The following is an 18875-nucleotide window of genomic DNA, read 5'->3' as shown; positions in this document are numbered from 1 at the left end:
GGCTTATGCTGAAGTTAAAGCTCCAATATTTTGGCCACCTGATGGGAAGAACTGACTCACTGGAAAACACCCTCATGTTGGGAAAGACTGAAGGCAGGAAGAAGGGTACAATAGAGGATGAGACGGTTGGATGGCATTACTGACTTGGTGGATATGAGTTTGAGCAAACTCCGGTAGTTGATGATGGACAGGGAAGCCTGGCATGCTGCAGTCCATGGGGCTGCAAAGAGTCAGACATGACTGAGTGACTGAATGTAACTGAACTGAGTATTTAAAAATTTCAAATTACTGTTTTATTTCACTTGGAAATTTAATACATCAAGTGTTTTCTTTCACTGAAAAGGGTGAGGAACCGTATCATGTTCTCCACATTTGCAAAGGCACAATCAGATATTATATATTTATAGTGTTAATTATACTTTTTAAAATTACTTTTTGTCAGGGATTAAGGGATGCAATAGTTTTTTTCAATAATTATCTGAATTTTACAAATAATATTGATGAAGCAAAAGAATTTTCAAATGAAGTATGTTCTTTATTGACTTACTACTGTAGTGGAGGAAATATTTTCTCAATTTTGATGATTTAAATTATTTATGTGTGCTTTTATATTTTTCTGTGTGTCAAGGAAGAAAAAGAGGGAGGGAGACAGAATTTATATATGCAGTATATATATTGTTTTTATATGTAATTTTGATTATGAGTACCACAGAGTGCCTTAGGAAGAATCACTACAAACAAACCTATTGGAAGAGATGGAATTCCAGTTGAGCTATTTCAAATCCTAAAAGAAGATGCTGTTAAAGCATTGCACTCAATATGCCAGCAGATTTGGAAAACTCAACAGTGGCCACAGGACTGGAGAAGGTCAGTTTTCATTCCAATCCCAAAGAAACACAACATCAAAGAATGTTCAAACTACCACACAATTGCAGTTATCTCACAGGCTAGCATCTCACACACTAGCTCAAAATTCTCCAAACCAGGCTTCAACAGTAAGAGAACTGAGAACTTCCACGTGTTTAAGCTGGATTTAGAAAAGGCAGAGTAATGAGAGATCAAATTGCCAACATCCATTGGATCTTAGAAAAAGCAAGAGTGTTCCAGAAAACATCTAGTTCTACTTTGTTGACTACGCCAAAGCCTTGGACTGTGTGGATGACAACAAACTGTGTAAAATTCTTAAAGAGATGAGAATACCAAACCACCTTATCTGCCTCCTGAGATATCTGTATGCAGGTCAAAAAGCAAGAGGTTCTCTTCCAATGAGTCAGTTCTTAGCATCAGGTGGCCAAAGTATTGGAGATTCAGCTTCAGCATCAGTCCTTCCAATGAATATTTAGGATGGATTTCCTTTAGGATGGACTGGTTGAATCTCTTTTTAGTCCAAGGGACTCTCAAGAGTCTTCTCCAACACCACAGTTCAAAAGCATCGCTTGTTTTGTGCTCAGCTTTCTTTATAGTGCAACTCTTACATCCATACATGACCACTGGAAAAATCATAGCTTTGTCTAGATGGACCTTTGTCAGCAAAGTAATGTCTCTGCTTTCAAATATGCTGTCTAGGTTGATCATAGCTTTTCTTCCAAGGAGCAAACATCTTTTAATTTCATGGCTTCAGTCACCATCTGCTTTGATTTTGAGGCGAAGAAAATAAAGTCTCTCACTGTTTCCATTATTTCCCCATCTATTTGCCATGAAGTGATGGGACCAGATGCCGCGATCCTAGTGTTTTGAACGTTGAGTTTTAAGCCAACTTTTTCACTCTCCTCTTTCACTTTCATCAATAGGCTCTTTAGTTCTTCTTTGTTTTCTGCCATTACGGTGGTGTCATCTGTGTGTCTGAGATTATTAATATTTCTCCTGTCAATCTTGATTCCATCTTGTTCTTCATCCAACCAAGCATTTCACACGATGTACTCTGCATACAAGTTAAATGAACAGGGTGACAGTATACAGCCTTGATGTACTCCTTTCCCAATTTGGACGCATATATATGGAATCTATAAAGATGGTATTGATTAATTTATTTTCAGGGCAGCAGTGAAGAAGCAGACATAGAGAACAGACCTATGGGCATTTGGGGAGGGAGGGAGGAGAGGGTAAGATATATGGAGAGAGTAATATGGAAACTTACAATACCATATGCAAAATAGATAGCCAATAGGAATTTTCTGTATGACTCAGGGAACTCAAACAGGGGCTCTTTGACAGTCTAGAAGGGTGAGAAGGGGAGGGAGATGGGAAGGAAGCTTGGGAGGGTGGGGACAGGGGTGTACCTATGGATGATTCTTGTTGATGTATCAGAAAACCACTAAATTCTGTAAAGCAATTATCCTTTGGTTAAAAAAAATTAAGTGGCAAAAAAAAAAGTTCTGTGTACTTTTTAATCATTTGTTGTTGTTTAGGTGCTAAGTCATGTCTGATTCTTTATGACCCCATGGACTGTAGCCCACTAGGCTCCTCTGTCCATGTGATTTCCCAGGCAAGAATACTGGGGTAGGTTGCCATTTCTTCTCCAGGGGATCTTCCCAACCCAGAGATCAAACTCACATCTTCTGCATTGCAGGTTGATTCTTTACCACTGAATTAGAAAGATTTGCTTTTAATTCTTTATCTTTCCCTGAATTGACATGCAGTTTTTATTTAATGTCCTGCTTGCTTAGTCTTACTATATTGTTAACAGACCTGATAGAATACAAATACAGTAGTATCTTGGTTGCTGCATGCAGGATTGGCTTACAAATTTTGAGAGGCTTGAAAATTCTTTTATCCCACAGATTCTGGGGGTCAGCAACAATAAACACATTTCATTTTATGTATTTAGAGTTAACCAAAATTACCTGATTGTATTTGAAGTTCCCAAAGCAGAAAAATACTTCTTTAGTCATTTATGGAATCCATCCTCTACTGACAGTGATGGCTAGTGCCATATCTAAGATGATATCTAATTATTCTTATCTGTGTTGTAACTGATATTGTGAAATTGGTTGGTTAAAGTGATGTTAGATAGCTTAACTGATGGGACTGTTGAGACATATTAGAGGGATGTTGCCTCATTTTTCCATAAATGTACTTATAGCTTAGGATTGTCTAGTTCTATAGTCTTTTCCTTCCCATTTATAGTCAAGAAAATCCCCAAAATATGCACAAAATATAGCATCTGATTTAATAAGTTTTGAGATTCTTAGGGTATAACCACAGATTTTCAAAAATAACAGAAAAACATTTAGCTAAAGTGTACATATAATGTGTGTTTCCATGTTAGATTCATAATGTTGAAGACTTCTAATTTCCCTCCAGTTTGGAGAAAGTTCAATCAAGTAAAATATTCTTGAATTTAAACTCATGAAGTGGAAGTTCATTTATTTGGATGTTGAAATAAAAAGCAACATTGATTTGCTTTTCTTCTTTTCTCTTTTCAATATTATTAATAATTGTGGAGAGGAGTAAATCCAACATAATCTCATCAAGGACCCATTTCCATAAGATGACTAATAATCTTTTTGCAACATGGAAGATCTAGCTACATGCCTCAGAATGATCAAAATCCCTCTGCAGGAAGTATCTAGTGTGGTGTTAAAGGGATCTATTTTTGCTTGTTTGTTTTAGCCATGCAGTATTGCGCCTTTGTGCAGTGGAAACTTGGAATCTTAACCACTGGACTGCCAGGAAGGTCCTAAAGGAATATTTTAATGCTTCTTGCTATTGGAGGTGGAATGAGTGTTTACAACTACTCAGTTCCTTGCATAGACTGATTGTATGGTTCGGGTCACATTCAGCTATTTTCCATCACTTTTATCACATCTATTTAGAATTCTTGTTCATTTTATCTTCAGAAAATATTTGTTTCTTGTGATACTCTAGCAAAGCCCTTAATTTTGCCAACCCTAAGATGTCAACTGCTTCTTTATTCTCACATCATCATACTAACTAAACTTATATGGGATCCCTTAAACTCTATTTTGTTTTGTCATTACAGGATCTTCGAGGCACCTTGTGCGATGGCTGGATGGCATCACTGACTCGATGGACGTGAGTTTGAGCAAACTCCAGGAGTTGGTGATGGACAGGGAGGCCTGGCATGCTGCAATTCATGGGGTTGCAAAGAGTCGGACATGACTGAACGACTGAACTGAACTGTACTTCTCTAACCACATTTGTATGACATAAATGCCATTCTCTAATTACATTTTAAAAATCTAATATAATCCCAAGGAGTGGAACACAGAAGCACAGGACATACATAGTGCAAGCAACTAAGGCTTATATGGAAAGCAACTACAATGGTTAGCACAGTTATCTGAAAGCTAGACCTATATCAGAATTGATAACACTTTATGGTTCAGTAGAACATTTGCTCAGGTGCAAATAGTTTCTGAGTCCTGACAATGAAAGAGAAGCTTTTTCTCCCCAGGTTGTATGTAGATGAGCTTTTATACACATATTACTTTTTTAAGAAGCATTGTAGCTCTTAGAAAAACTTGCTATTTTAATGAAATATGTGAATTCAGCTTCCAAAGATGCAAGAGAAAGGCGGACTAGAGCCAAGAGCTATAATTAACCACATGCTTATTTGCTAAAATAAATGTGCAGTTCTCACTTTTTCCCTGAATGGAGTCACTGAGACTACCATCATTAGACTGCCATTACAGTCCTATCATTAAAGAAATAATAAGAAACAAGCTGTGGAATCTGCTTTTCTCTTCAATTTAGGGGCAATTTGGTGGTAGAAACAGAAGCAGAAGTTATTTTTAAATGTGCTCCATAATTCTTACACAGTGATACCTACATCCATTTGTAAATAAACATGATCATATGGTCATTTTAAATAGTGGCTTAATGTAAAAATATTAATTTTCTTGTGGTTAACCTAGTTTATCAGAGCACATAAAATTTTTGATTGCAAAGTCAATTATGATACAGAAAATATGTATTGACTGTTTCTGTTTTTATAATTTACTGATTTTCTGTAATGGTGAATGCTGAATATTTAAACATTTCTTATAGCCTAATGGTTTTTCTACAATGTACCCCATATGCATCCTGCTGATTCTCAGGCCTCTTTCCTTTGTCATGCTCCCTTATGGTTCTACAGATTGTCTTACATCCTATGACACTATCACCTGTTTTGTATGATGATAAACTACAATACCAGTCCAGGCTTTTCTGCTGTATGACGGCTCTTGGGTGATACAGAGGCACAGAAAATGTACAAACCTTGATCATATGCTTGCTATTTACTTGAAGTCAGTGGATCAAGGGTACACTCTCAGAAACATGCAAGAAGGGCTCTAGAATAAAGCTTATAAAGAGATAAGTATTTATACACACATATTTTTAAACACAAAATATCCTAAAGTAAAATTACTATCATTGTCCCTATTTGTTTCACATATTTGAAAGACAGAGGATGACTATCTTTTTCAAATATTAAGCAGAGGCAACTAAAATGAAAATTAAAGATGAGATATGTCAGCTGGCAAGTTTATTGGTCATCAAAAGGATCACAAAGACATTGGTGAAATCTAGACTGATTAGACCAGAGTGATTTTAAAAATAAAGTGAATAAAAGCAGAGTGGGAGATAAAGAAGTGGAAATAACAAAAACATTTAACAATTTGAGTAATTATCATGAAAATTTTATGTAAAAAGGGGACAAATGACAAAGAATCCAGATTGAAGGGTTTTCCTTTAAAACTGAGAAATAAGGAAGCAGTAAGAAAATTAAATAATAATACTTATGTTATTAATAGAGGTATGTTAATTAGAGAGGGAAGGGATTAGCTTTAAACAAGATTTAGACAATGTTTTTTAAGAGGATGGAAAGCTGTGAACATCAGTTTAGACAAAATAATTTTATATTCCACATATGCATGAAATCATATAGCATTTGTCTTTCTCCATCTGACTTATTTCATTTAGCATAATATCAGTGCTCATCCATTTTGCCTCAAATAGAAAGATATCATCTTTGTTTTGTCACTGAGTAGTATTCTATTATTTATATGTATGTACACACACACACACACACCCCACATCTTCTTATCCATTTATCCTTGATGGGCATGTAGGTTGTTTCTGTATTTTGGCCATTGTGGATTATATCTCAGTGAACATAGAGATACATATATCTCTTCAAATTAGTGTTTTCATATTCTTTGGCTAGGGCTTCCCAGGTGGCAAAGTAGTAAAGAATCTGCCTGCCAATGAAGGAGATGCAAGAGACACAGATTTAATCCCTGGGTTGGGAAGATCTCCTGAAGGAGGAAATGGCAACCCACTCCAGTATCCTTGCCTGGAAAACCCATGGACAGAGGAGCCTGGTGGGCTTCTGTCCATGGGGTCACAAAAAGTTGGACACGATTGTGATACAGAGCATTAAGCACATTCTTTGGATAAATACCCAGAAGTGGGAGAGCTGGATCATATGATATGATAATTATATTCTTAATTTTTTGAGAAATATTCATACTGTCTTCCAGATTAACTGCACCAAATGGAAAAAAAAAAAAAATTAACAAACCAAACACACAGATACAGAGAAAAAAGTAGCAGATACAAGAGGAGAAGATATGTTGGCAAAGGAATCTGAAAGAGGTAGACGGATCAACTGTGCAGTGATGGATGATAACTAAATTTTTGGACGTGAGCATATTGCAGGGCATACAGAAGTAGAAATACAATGTTGCATACAGAAAACTTACATAACACTATAAAACAAAGTTACCTCAATAAAAATCATCCCTACATTTTTTAATGAAAAAAAAGGATTTTTAGAAGATTTTTGGAGGAAAATGAAGATAAGGAGGGAAGGAAATGAAAGGGCAATGGACTGTGAAAAAGCTGGTAGATGGATGGATTCAAAACTCTGACATGTTGATGTGATGGAGTTACTAAAGAAAAGTAGAAGATAGTTATCAGAAAGAGGATTCATAAGATTTTGGAGTGATCTTATATTGAAAATACTTAGGAAAAATGATATGTGGCTAGAGGAGAGGTCACATCATTAAAAAGTGAGTAACTCAGGAAACTTTCAGGCGAGGCTGATGATAGATTGTGCAAAAGGATGTTAAGAGAAATAAAGGAGAGAGAAATAATGTTTTGATACTAATAATCATTTATCATAGAGAGTTACCTAGTTGATAACTGCATCATAAAAGTAGATGATTCTTAGGAATAGGAAGGAAGATGCTATTTGGAATGAGGAGAGCAACTGCTCTACTTCTAGACTAAGTTTTAGACCTTAGTCACATTCAGGGTATGGGTGAAAAAGTTATTATTTTCTTGTGTGTGTCTTAACAAACACTGTAATAAAAGGAAAGCAAACTTTAAGACATGGTGTTAAACATATAGGTTACTTTGATTATGAATTACAAATTGTAATATTTGGGGGATTCTTGGGGGCTGACACTAGTAGGATGAACACCCACAGAGGAGGGGCTGAAACCACTGCTGGGTCCCAGGGGCTGTGCCACTAAGGAAGAAGAGCTTAAATCTCTCCTCATGGCTACAGGAACTGTGGATTTATACACCACCACCATCACCACCCCATGCCCAATACAGGCACCCACAGAATGTCTGAATGGATGAGTGTTCCCACAGCTGAGACAGTTCGAACTTTAGCAGCTGTGGGCATTATGGGCACTTACATGTGGGCATCTGACCAGGCTAGAATCTGAGATGTCTCCATAGGTTCCAGAGCAGGTCCATGTGCTCAATTACTGCAGTCCTGGGACCTGACTTCGGTAGATCTGCGCTAGTGGCCTGGTGAAAACAATAACTAGGAGATGCCAGGACCAACTGTGGGCTTACTCATGGTTAAGGTGGGGCTGAGAGCAGGACCAGCAAAAGTGTACTTTATGAACCTACCCAATGGGTAAAATAGTGATACAACAGAGTACACTCATGGGTGAACAGCTCCAGATAAGGAAAACTCAGTGGCTTTTCTCCCCATAGGAGTGCTACAATCCCTCCTACTTCACATCTCACACAGCTCAGAAATAGATCTGGGGCTTCTACATTAACAACTAGGAAGCAGACCCTGCCTCTTAGCACAGTAACAACCACAGAGCAAAGGGGAGGCCCTTCTCAACATCCAGTGACAGTTCTGCTCGACCACAATATCAGTCACATCTCCTATCAAGGGGATAGTGACCTGCATACACTGAGAAAACAAGTATTAGACATCTATACTAAAAACAGCTCTTACACTAAAATTGTGAGACACTAAGAGACAACACAGGGATGTCTCCACATAAAAATAATCCTCTAAGATGGTCTGAGTGTCAGGCATCAGGAGGCAAAAAACCAGAGCATTTGGCTTTCAAGACTAGCAGGTTCTGAGTACAGGAGCTCTACAGAACTGGGCAAAACAGAAATTCCACTCTTCCAAGAGTTCACGTAAGGGTTCACATAAGACCTTACCTACACTAGGACACATCACAAGACAATACTTCTATAGGAACAAGGGTTAGACCTAACTAGGGGTCTGGGAGTGTTGCCTGGAAAGGTAGGGGTTGGTGGTAGCTCATTATAGGAGCAAGGACACTGGTGGTGGAGGCCACAGAGAATATTTATCAGCATGAGCTCTCCTGGAGATCCCCACTTCAGTACTAAAACCTGACTCTATCCAACAGTCTATGGGCTCCAGAGCAGGAAATCTCAGGACAAACAACCAGCAAGACAGGAACACAACCCCACCTATCAACAGACTGGCTGCTCAAAGTCATTCTGAACTCACAACTACCTCAAACCATACCACTTGACAGTTCTGTCCATCAGAGGGATGAGATACAGCTCCACCCACCAGAAGACAGGCATGAGTCTCTCACACCAAGAAGCCTACGCAGGCCCCTGGATCAACCTCACCCACCAGGGAGCAGACATCAGAAACAAGCGAAACTAAAACCCTGCAGCAATGGGAAGGAGATCACAAACACAGAAAGACAAAAATGAGATAAGAGAGAAATATGCTACAAACAAAGGAATAAGACAAAACCCCCAAGAACAAGTAAATGAAGAGGAAATAGGTAATCTACCTGAAAAATAATTCGAGATAATGATATTAAAAATTATCCAAAATACTGGATAAAGAATGGAGGCACAGATCAAGAGAACACAAGAAATATTTAGTAATGAGCTAGAAAGTTTAAAGAATAAGCAAAGAGAGATGGATAATAGAGTAACTGAAATGAAAAAAAAAAATACACTAGAAGGTATCAGTAGCAGAATAACTGAGACTGAAGAACAAATAGGTAAGCTGGAGGACAACATGGTTGAAATTACTGCCACAGAATAGAATAAGAAAAAAAAAAAAAAAGAATTACAAAAAAAAAGTGAGGAGTCTCAGAGACAACATTAAATGTACCAACATTCACATTATATGGCTTCCAGAAGGAGAAGAGAAAGAGGAAGTTCCTGATAAAACATTTGAAGAAATTATACATAAACACTTCCTTAACATGATAAAGGAAACAATCACTCAAGTCCAGGAAGTGCAAGAAGCCCCATACAGGATGAATCCAAGGCATAAACCTCCAAGACACATATTATTTAAACTGAAAAAATTTAAAGACAAAGAAAAAAATTTTAAATCAATAAGGGAAAAAGAATGAACCCCATAAAGTTATTAGTTTATTCTTCAGCAGAAACTCAGCAAGCCAGAAGAGGTTGTCAGGATATAGTTAAAATGATGAATGGGAAAAACTGCAACCAAGAATACTCCACCCAGCAAAGCTCTCATTCAGATTTGAAAGAGAAATAAAAATCTTTAAGATGAGCAAAACTAAAAGAATTCAGCACCACCATATCAGCATTTAACAAATGCTAACAGAACTTCTCTAGACAAGAAAGAGATAAAGAGTTTAAAACAACCTTGTACATATATAGACTACCATATCAAAACATCATGGGAAAAGCAAACCAAAAACTATAGTAGATAAACACACAAAAATGAAAAAGCAACCCAAATGAAATGCCAGTCATCAAACCATAACAGAAGTGAACAAAATTGGAATGGAAGAAAAAAAACTTACAAAAATAAATCCAAAACAATTAAGAAATATCAAAGGAACATATATATTAAAAATTGCATTAAATGTAAGTAGAGTAAATGTTCCAACAAAAAGGCATAGACTGAATATGTGGATACAAAAACAAAACTCATATATATGCTGTAGAAGAAATTACAGACTGCAAGTACTGGGATGGATAAGAATATTACATGCAAATAGAAACCAAAAGAAATCTAGAGTAGCAATACTCATATCAGAAAATATATATCTATCTATCTATATCTATCTATCTATATATATAGACTTTAAAATAAACACCGCTACAATATTGAGGGCAAGAGGAGAAGGGGGCGACAGAGGATGGCGTGGTTGGATGGCATCACTGACTCGATGGACATGGGTTTGGGTGGACTTTGGGAGTTGGTGATGGACAGGGAGGCTTGGCGTGCTGTGGTTCATGGGGTTGCAAAGAGTCAGACACAACTGAGTGACTGAACTGAGCTGAACTGAACAAGAGACAAAGGAGTACACACATAATGATCAAGGGATTAATCCAAGAAGAAGATATAACAATTATAAATATACACGCACCTCAGTAGGAGCAACTCAGTATATAAGTCAAATGCTAACAGCCATTAAAGGGGAAATGGACACTAACACAATAATGCTGGGGAACTTTAACATCCTGCTTACACCAATGGACAGACAATCTAGACAGAAAATCAATAAGAAAGCATAAGCTTTAAAAGATACACCAGACTAGATGGATTTAATTGATTTGTAGAGACTCATTCCATCCAAAAGCAGCAGAATACATTTCCTTCTCAAGTGACATGGAAGATTCTCTAGGATTAACTGCATAGATAACATATTCAACCACAAACCAAGTCTCGGTAAACTTAAGGAAATTGAAATTATATCAAACATCTTTTCCAACCACAATGTTATGAGATTCGAAATAAATTATCAGGAAAACAAAAAAACTCCAAACATGTAGACACTAAAAAAAATATGTTACTAAATAACTTCTTGATCACTGAAGAAATTTGAGGCAAAACAAACAAACAAAAAACCTATGCTCAAATGACAATGAAAACATTGCAATCTAAAACCTATGGAATGCAGCAAAAGCAGTTCTAAGACAGAAATTATTAGCAATAAACTACCTCAGGAAACAAGAAAAGTCTCAAACAACCTAAACTTACACCTAAAGAAACTAGAGAAAGAAGAATGAACAAAATCCAAGGTCAATTGTTATTGTTCAGTCACTGAATCATGTCTGATTCTTTGAGACTCCCTTGACTGCAATGCTTTAGGATCCTCTGTCCTTCACTGTCTCCCAGAGTTTGCTCAAATTCATGTTGAGCTGGTGATGCTATTTAACCAATCTTATCCCCTGCTACCCCCTTCTCCTTTTGCCTTCAATCTTTCCCAGCATCAGGGTCTTTTCCAAGGAATCAACTCTGCAACAGGTGGCCGAAGCATGGGAGCTTCAGCTTTAGCATTTGTCTTTCCAAAGAGTATTCAGGGTTGATTTCCTTTAGGATTCATTAGTTTGAGTTCACTGTAGTCCAAGGGACTTTCAATAGCCTTCTCCAGCACAATTCAAAGGCATGGATTCTTCATCTCTCAGCCTTCTTTATGGCCCAACTCTCCCATCTATACATGACTACTGGGAAAACCATAGATTTGACTATACAGACCTTTGTCAGCAAAGTGATGTCTCTGATTTTTAACATGCTGTCTAGGTTTGTCACAGCTTTTCTTCCAAGGAGAAAGTGTCTTTTAATTTCTAGTTTAACCAAGGTTAGTAGGAAGGAAAACATGAAGATTAGAGTTGAAATAAATGAAATAGAGACAAAAACAGAAAAGATCAATGAAACTAAAAGCTGGTTCTTTGGAAAGATATATAAGATTGATAAAACTTCAGCCAGACTCATCAAGGAAAAAAAAAAGGATGACAGGACTCAAATCAATACAATTATAATAAGGAGATGTTACAATGGACACCATAGAAATGCAAAGTATTGTAAGAAACTACTACAAATAACTATATTCCAATAAAATTGATGACATTGAAGGAATGGATAAATTCTTAGAAAGGTGCAACCTTCCAAGGCTGTGTCAGGAGTAAATAGAAAATATGAACATACCAATCACCAGTACTGAAATTGAAAATGTGATTAAGAAAGTTTCCAAATATCAAAATTCCAAGACCAGATGACTTCGCAGGGAAATTCTTTCAAACATTTAAAGAAGAGTTAGAATCCACCCTTCTGAAACTCTTCCAAAATTTGCAGAGGAAGGAGCACTCACAGCTTTGTTTTATTAATAAAAGTCCACTATTATGCTGATAACAAAACCAGACAACAATACTGCAAAAAAAAAAAAAAAGAAAGAAAGAAAGAAAAGAAAATTGCAGACCAATATCACTGATGAACATAGACGTGAAAATCTTAAACAACACACTAACTGAATCCAACAACACATTGAAATGACCATACATCATGATTAAGTCAGGTTTACCCCAGGGGGGATGCAAGAATTCTTTACTATTCACAAATCAATCAGTGTGAAACAGCACAACTACAAATTGAAGAATAAAAGCCACATGATCATCTCAATAGATGCAGCAAAAGCTTTTGACAAAATTCAACATCCATTTGTGATAAACACTCTTCAGAAAGTGGACAGAGAGGAAACATACCTCAGCATAATAAGGGTCATATATGACAAATCCATAGCAAACATTTTTCTCAGGGGTGAAAAACTGAGAACATTTTCTCTAAGGATATCTTTCTCACAGGACAAGGATGTTCTATTCTCACCACTTTTATTCAACATACAGTGAGGTATCATCTTACCCCAGTCACAATGGCCATCATCAAAAAATTCACAAACAATAGATGATGGAGAGGGTGTGGAGAAAAAGAAACCCTCTTATAGTGTTGATGGGGATGTAAATTGGTACAGCCACTATGGAAAGCACTATGGAGGTCCCTTTAAAAACAGCACTACCATATCCCATTCATGAGCATACATCCAGAGAAAATAATAGTTCCAAAATATACATGTACCCCAATGTTCACTGAAGCACTATTTACAATAGCCAGGACAAGGAAGCAACATAAATGCCCATCAACTGAGAATTAACAATGAGTGTATATGCAATGTAATATTATTCAGCCTTATAAAAGAACAAATTAATACCATGTGCAGTAATATGGATGAACCTAGACATTTTCATACTGAATGAAGTAAGTCAGAGAAGGACAGATATTCTACGATATCACTTATATGTGAAATCAAAAAAAAAGTACAAATTAACTTATATACAAAAGAATAAATAGAGTCCAAGATTTAGAAAACAATTTACAGTTACTGGAGAGAAAAGTGAAAGTGAAAGAAAGTCAAGTCACTCAGTCTGACTCTATGCAACCCCATGGACTGTAGCCTACCAAGCTCCTCCATCCATGGGATTTTCCAGGCAAGAGTACTGGAGTGGGCTGCCATTTCCTTCTCCAAGGGATCTTCCCAACCCAGGGATCAGACCCAAATCTCCTGCATTGCAGACAGGTCCTTTACTGTCTTAGTCACCAGGGAAGCCTAAAGAGAAAGGTGAGGAGGGATAAATTGGGAGATTGGGGTTAACATATACTAACAACTGTCTATAAAATAGATAACTAATAAAGACCTACTGCATACACAGTGTATATTTATATGTATATAAATAAATATATATAAATCATATCATATATATATCATACCATATATATTTATATATATTTCTATCCTTTATCAAACCCATCTGTGCATGAAATGTTCCCTTGGTATCTCTAATTTTCTTGAAGAGATCCCTAATCTTCCCCATTCTGTTGTTTTCCTCTATTTCTTGGCATTCATGGCTGAGGAAGGCTTTGTTATCTCTCCTTGCTATTCTTTGTAACTATGCATTCAAATGGGAATATCTTTCCTTTTCTGTTTTAGTTTTTACTTCTCTCTTTTTCACAGCTATTTGCAAAGCCTCCTCAGACAGCCATTTTGGTTTTTTTTGCATTTCTTTTCCATGTGGATGGTCTTGATCCCTATCTCCTGCACAATGTCACAAACCTTTGTCCATAGTTCATCAGGTACTCTGTCTATCAGATCTAGTCCCTTAAATCTATTTCTAACTTCCACTGTATAATAAGGGATTTGATTTAGGTCATACCTGAATGGTCTAGTGGTTTTCCCTACTTTCTTCAATTTAAGTCTGAATTTGGCAATAAGGAGTTCGTGATCTGAGCCACAGTCAGCTCCCGGTGTTGTTTTTCTAACTGTATAGAGCTTCTCCATCTTTGGCTGCAAAGAATATAATCAATCTGATTTCAGTGTTGACTATCTAGTGATGCCCATGTGTAGTGTCTTCTCTTGTGTTGTTGGAAGAGGGTGTTTGCTATAACCAGTGCATTCTCTTGGCAGAATTCTATTAGCCTTTGCCCTGTTTCATTCTGTACTCCAAGGTCAAATTTGCCTGTTACTGCAGGTGTTTCTTGACTTCCTACTTTTGTATTTCAGTTCCCTATAATGAAAAGGGCATTGTTTTTGGGTGTTAATTCTAAAAGGTCTTGTAGATCTTCATAGAACCATCACAATGGTGTGATCACTCACCTAGAGCCAGACATCCTGGAATGTGAAGTCAAGTGGGTCTTAGAAAGCATTACTACGAGCAAAGCTAGTGGAGGTGATGGAATTCCAGTTGAGCTATTTCAAATAGTGAAAGATGATGCTGTGAAAGTGCTGCACTCAATATGCCAGCAGATTTGGAAATCTAAGCAGTGGCCACAAGACTGGAAAAGGTCAGTTTTCATTCCAATCCAGAGTGCTCAAACTACCACACAATTGCACTCATCTCACAAGCTAGTAAAGTAATGCTCAAAATCTTCCAAGCTAGGCTTCAGCAATACATGAACCATGAACTTCCAGATGTTCAAGCTGGTTTTAGAAATGGCAGAGGAACCAGAGATCAAATTGCCAACATCCACTGGGTCATTGCAAAAAGCAAGAGAGTTCCAGGAAAACATCTATTTCTGTTTTATTGATTCTGCCAAAGTCTTTGACTGTGTGGATCACAATAAACTGTAGAAAATTCTTGAAGAGATGGGAATACCAGACCACCTGACCTGCCTCTTGAGAAGCCTATATGCAGGTTAGGAAGCAACAGTTAGTACTGGACATGGAACAACACACTGGTTCCAAGTAGGAAAAGGAGTACCTCAAAGCTGTACATTGTCACCTTGCTTGTTTAACCTATATACAGAGTACATCATGAGAAACGCTGGGCTGGAAGAAGCACAAACTGTAATCGAGATTGCCGGGAGAAATATCGATAACCTCAGATATGCAGATGACACCACCCTTACGGCAGAAAGTGAAGAACTAAAAAGCCTCTTGATGAAAGTTAAAGAGGAGACTGGGAAATTGACTTAAAGCTCAACATTCAGAAAACTAAGATCATGGCATCTGGTCCCATTACTTCATGGGAAATAGATGGGGAAACATTAGAAACAGTTTCAGACTTTATTTTTTGGGGGGACTCCAAAATCACTCCAGATGGTGATTGTAGCCATGAAATTAGAAGATGCTTACCCCTTGGAAGGAAAGTTATGACCAACTAGATAGCATATTAAAAAGCAGAGACATTACTTTGCCAAAAAAGGTCCATCTGGTCAAGGCTATGGTTTTTCCAGTGGTCATGTATGGATGTGAGAGTTGGACTGTGAAGAGAGCTGAGTGCTGAAGAATTGTTGCTTTTGAACTGTGGTGTTGGAGAAGACTCTTGAGAGCCCCTTGGACTGCAAGGAGATCCAACCAGTCCATCCTAAAGGAGATCAGTCCTGGGTGTTCATTGGAAGGACTGATGTCGAAGCTGAAACTCCAATACTTTGGCCATCTCATGCGAAGAGTCGACTCATTGGAAAAGACCCTGATGCTGGGAGGCATTGGGCACAGGAGGAGGAGGGGACTACAGAGGATGAGATGGCTGGATGGCATCACCGACTCGATGGACATGAGTTTATGTAAATTCCGGGAGTTGGTGATGGACAGGGAGGCCTGGCACGCTGCGATTCATGGGGTCGCAAACAGTCAGACATGACTGAGCGACTGAACTGAACTGAGGTATATGCCTACGACTGGGGTTTCTGAGTCAAATCGTGGTTTTATTCCTGATTTTTAAAGGAATGTCCATACCATCTTCCATAGTGCCTGTATCAATTCCCACCAACAGAACAAGAGCATTCCCTTTTCTCCACACCCTCTCCAGCATTTGTTGTTTGTAGACATTTTGATGATGGCCATTCTAACTAGTGTAGGTGATACCTCATTGTGGCTTTGATTTGTATTTCTCTAATAATGAGCTGTGTTGAGCATCTTTTCATGTGTTTATTAGCCATTTGTATGTATTCTTTGGAGAAATGTCTGTTTAAGTCTTTTCCCCACTTTTTGATTGGGTTGCTTGTTTTTCTGGTATTGAGTTGTATCAGCTGCTTGTATATTTTGGAAATTAATCCTTTGTCAGTTGTTTCATTTGCTATTATTTTCTCCCATTCTGAGATTTGTCTTTTCACCTTGCTTAGTGTTTCCTTTGCTGTGCAAAAGCTTTAAGTTTAATCAGGTCCCACTTATTTACTTTTGTTTTTATTTCCGTTACTCTAGGAAGTAGATCATAGAGGATCTTGCTTTGATTTAGGTTATCGAGTATTCTGCCTATATTTTCTTCTAAGAGTTTTATGGTGTCTGGTCTTACATTTAGGTCTTTAATCCATTTTGAGTTTATCTTTGTGTATGGTGTTAGGAAGTGTTCTAGTTTCATTCTTTTACATGTAGCTGTCCAGTTTTCCCAGCACCATTTATTGAAGAGGCTGTCTTTGCCCCCCCTGTATGTTCTTGCCTCCTTTGTCAAAAATAAGGTACCCAAAACTGCATGAGTTTATTTCTACACTTTCTATCTTGTTCCATTAGTTTATATTTCTGTTTTGATGACAGTAGCTTTGTAGTATAATCTGAGGTCATGAAGGTTGATTTCTCCAGCTCCTTTCCTCTATCTCAAGATTGCTTCAGCTACTCGGGATCTTTTATGTTTCCATATGAATTGTGAAATTTTTTGTTCTAGTTCTATGGAAAATGCCATTGATAATTTGATAGGGATTGCATTGAATTGATATTTTGCATTTGGTAATATAGTCACTTTCACAATATTGATTCTTCCTACTCAGGAACATGGAATATCTCTCCATCTGTTTATGTCATCTTTGATATCTTTCATCAGTGTCTTATAATTTTCTGTGTACTGTTCTTTTGTCATCTTATGTAAGTTTATTCCTAGATATTTAATTCTTTTTGTTGCAATGGTGAATGGGATTGGTTCCTTAATTTCTCTTTCTGATTTTTCATTGTTAGTTTATAGAAATGCAAGTGATTTTGGTTTATTGATTTTGTACCTTGCAACTTTGCTAAATTCATTGATTATCTCTAGCAATTTTCTGATACTATCTTTAGGGTTTTTTATGTACAGTATCATGTCATCTGCAAAAGGTAAGAGCTTTACTTCTTTTCTGATCTGGATTCCTTTCATTTCTTTTTCTTCTCTGCTGTAGATAGGAATTCCAGAACTATGGTGAATAACAGTGGTGAAAGTGGACACCCTTGTCTTGTTCCTGATCTTAGGGGGAATGCTTTAAATTTTTCACCACTGAGAATAATGTTTGCTGTAGGCTTATCACATATGGCCTTTACTATGTTGAGGTAGCTTCCTTCTATGCCCATTTATTTAAGAGTTTTAAGAATAAATGGGTGCTGAATTCTGTCAAAGGCTTTTTATGCATCTATTGAGATAATAATATGGTTTTTATCTTTCAATTTGTTAATACGGTATATCACATTGATTAATTTGCATATATTGAAGAATCCTTGCATCCCTGGAATAAACCAATTTGATCATGGTGTATGAGCTTTTTGATGTGTTACTGAATTCTGTTTGCCAAAATTTTGTTGAGGATTTTGCATCTATGTTTCTCAGGTATATTGGCCTACAGTTTTCTTTTTCTCTGTTATCTTTGTCTGGTTTTGGTATCAGGGTGATGGTGGCCTCATAGAATGAGTTTGGAAGTGTCCTTTCCTCTGCATTTTTTTTTGAAAGAGTTTTAGAAGGATAGGCATCAGCTCTTCTCTAAATGTGACAGAATTTTCCTATGAAGCCATGTGGTCCTGGGCTTTTGTTTTTTGGGGAAATTTTTGATCACAGCTTCAATTTCAGTGCTTGTAATTGGGCTGTTCATAATTTCTAGTTCTTCCTGGTTCAGTCTTGGAAGATTGAATTTTTCTAAGAATTTGTCCATTTCTTCCAGGTTATCCATTTTATTGCCATAGTGTTGTTCATAATAGTCTTTTATAAACCTTTGTAGTTCTGCATTGTCTGTTGTAACCTCTCCTTTTCCATTTCTAATTCTGTTGATTTGATTCTTCTCTCTCTCTCTCTCTCTGTCTTTTTTTCCTTGATGAGTCTGGCTGCTGCAGCTGCTGCTGCTAAATCGCTTCAGTCGTGTCCGACTCTGTGCGACCCCATAGACGGCAGCCCACCAGGCTCCGCCGTCCCTGGGATTCTCCAGGCAAGAACACTGGAGTGGGCTGCCATTTCCTTCTGCAATGCATGAAAGTGAAAAGTGAAAGTGAAGTCACTCAGTCATGTCTGACTAATAGCGACCCCATGGAGTGCAGCCTACCAGGCTCCTCCATCCATGGGTTTTTCTAGGCAAGAGTCCCAGAGTGGGTTGCCATTGCCTTCTCCGGATGAGTCTGGCTAAAGACTTGTCCATTTTG

Source organism: Odocoileus virginianus, chromosome 2 (genome assembly GCF_023699985.2).
Source record: "Odocoileus virginianus isolate 20LAN1187 ecotype Illinois chromosome 2, Ovbor_1.2, whole genome shotgun sequence".
NCBI classification, from domain to species: domain Eukaryota; kingdom Metazoa; phylum Chordata; class Mammalia; order Artiodactyla; family Cervidae; genus Odocoileus; species Odocoileus virginianus.
Note: the sequence above shows the minus strand (reverse complement) of the source record.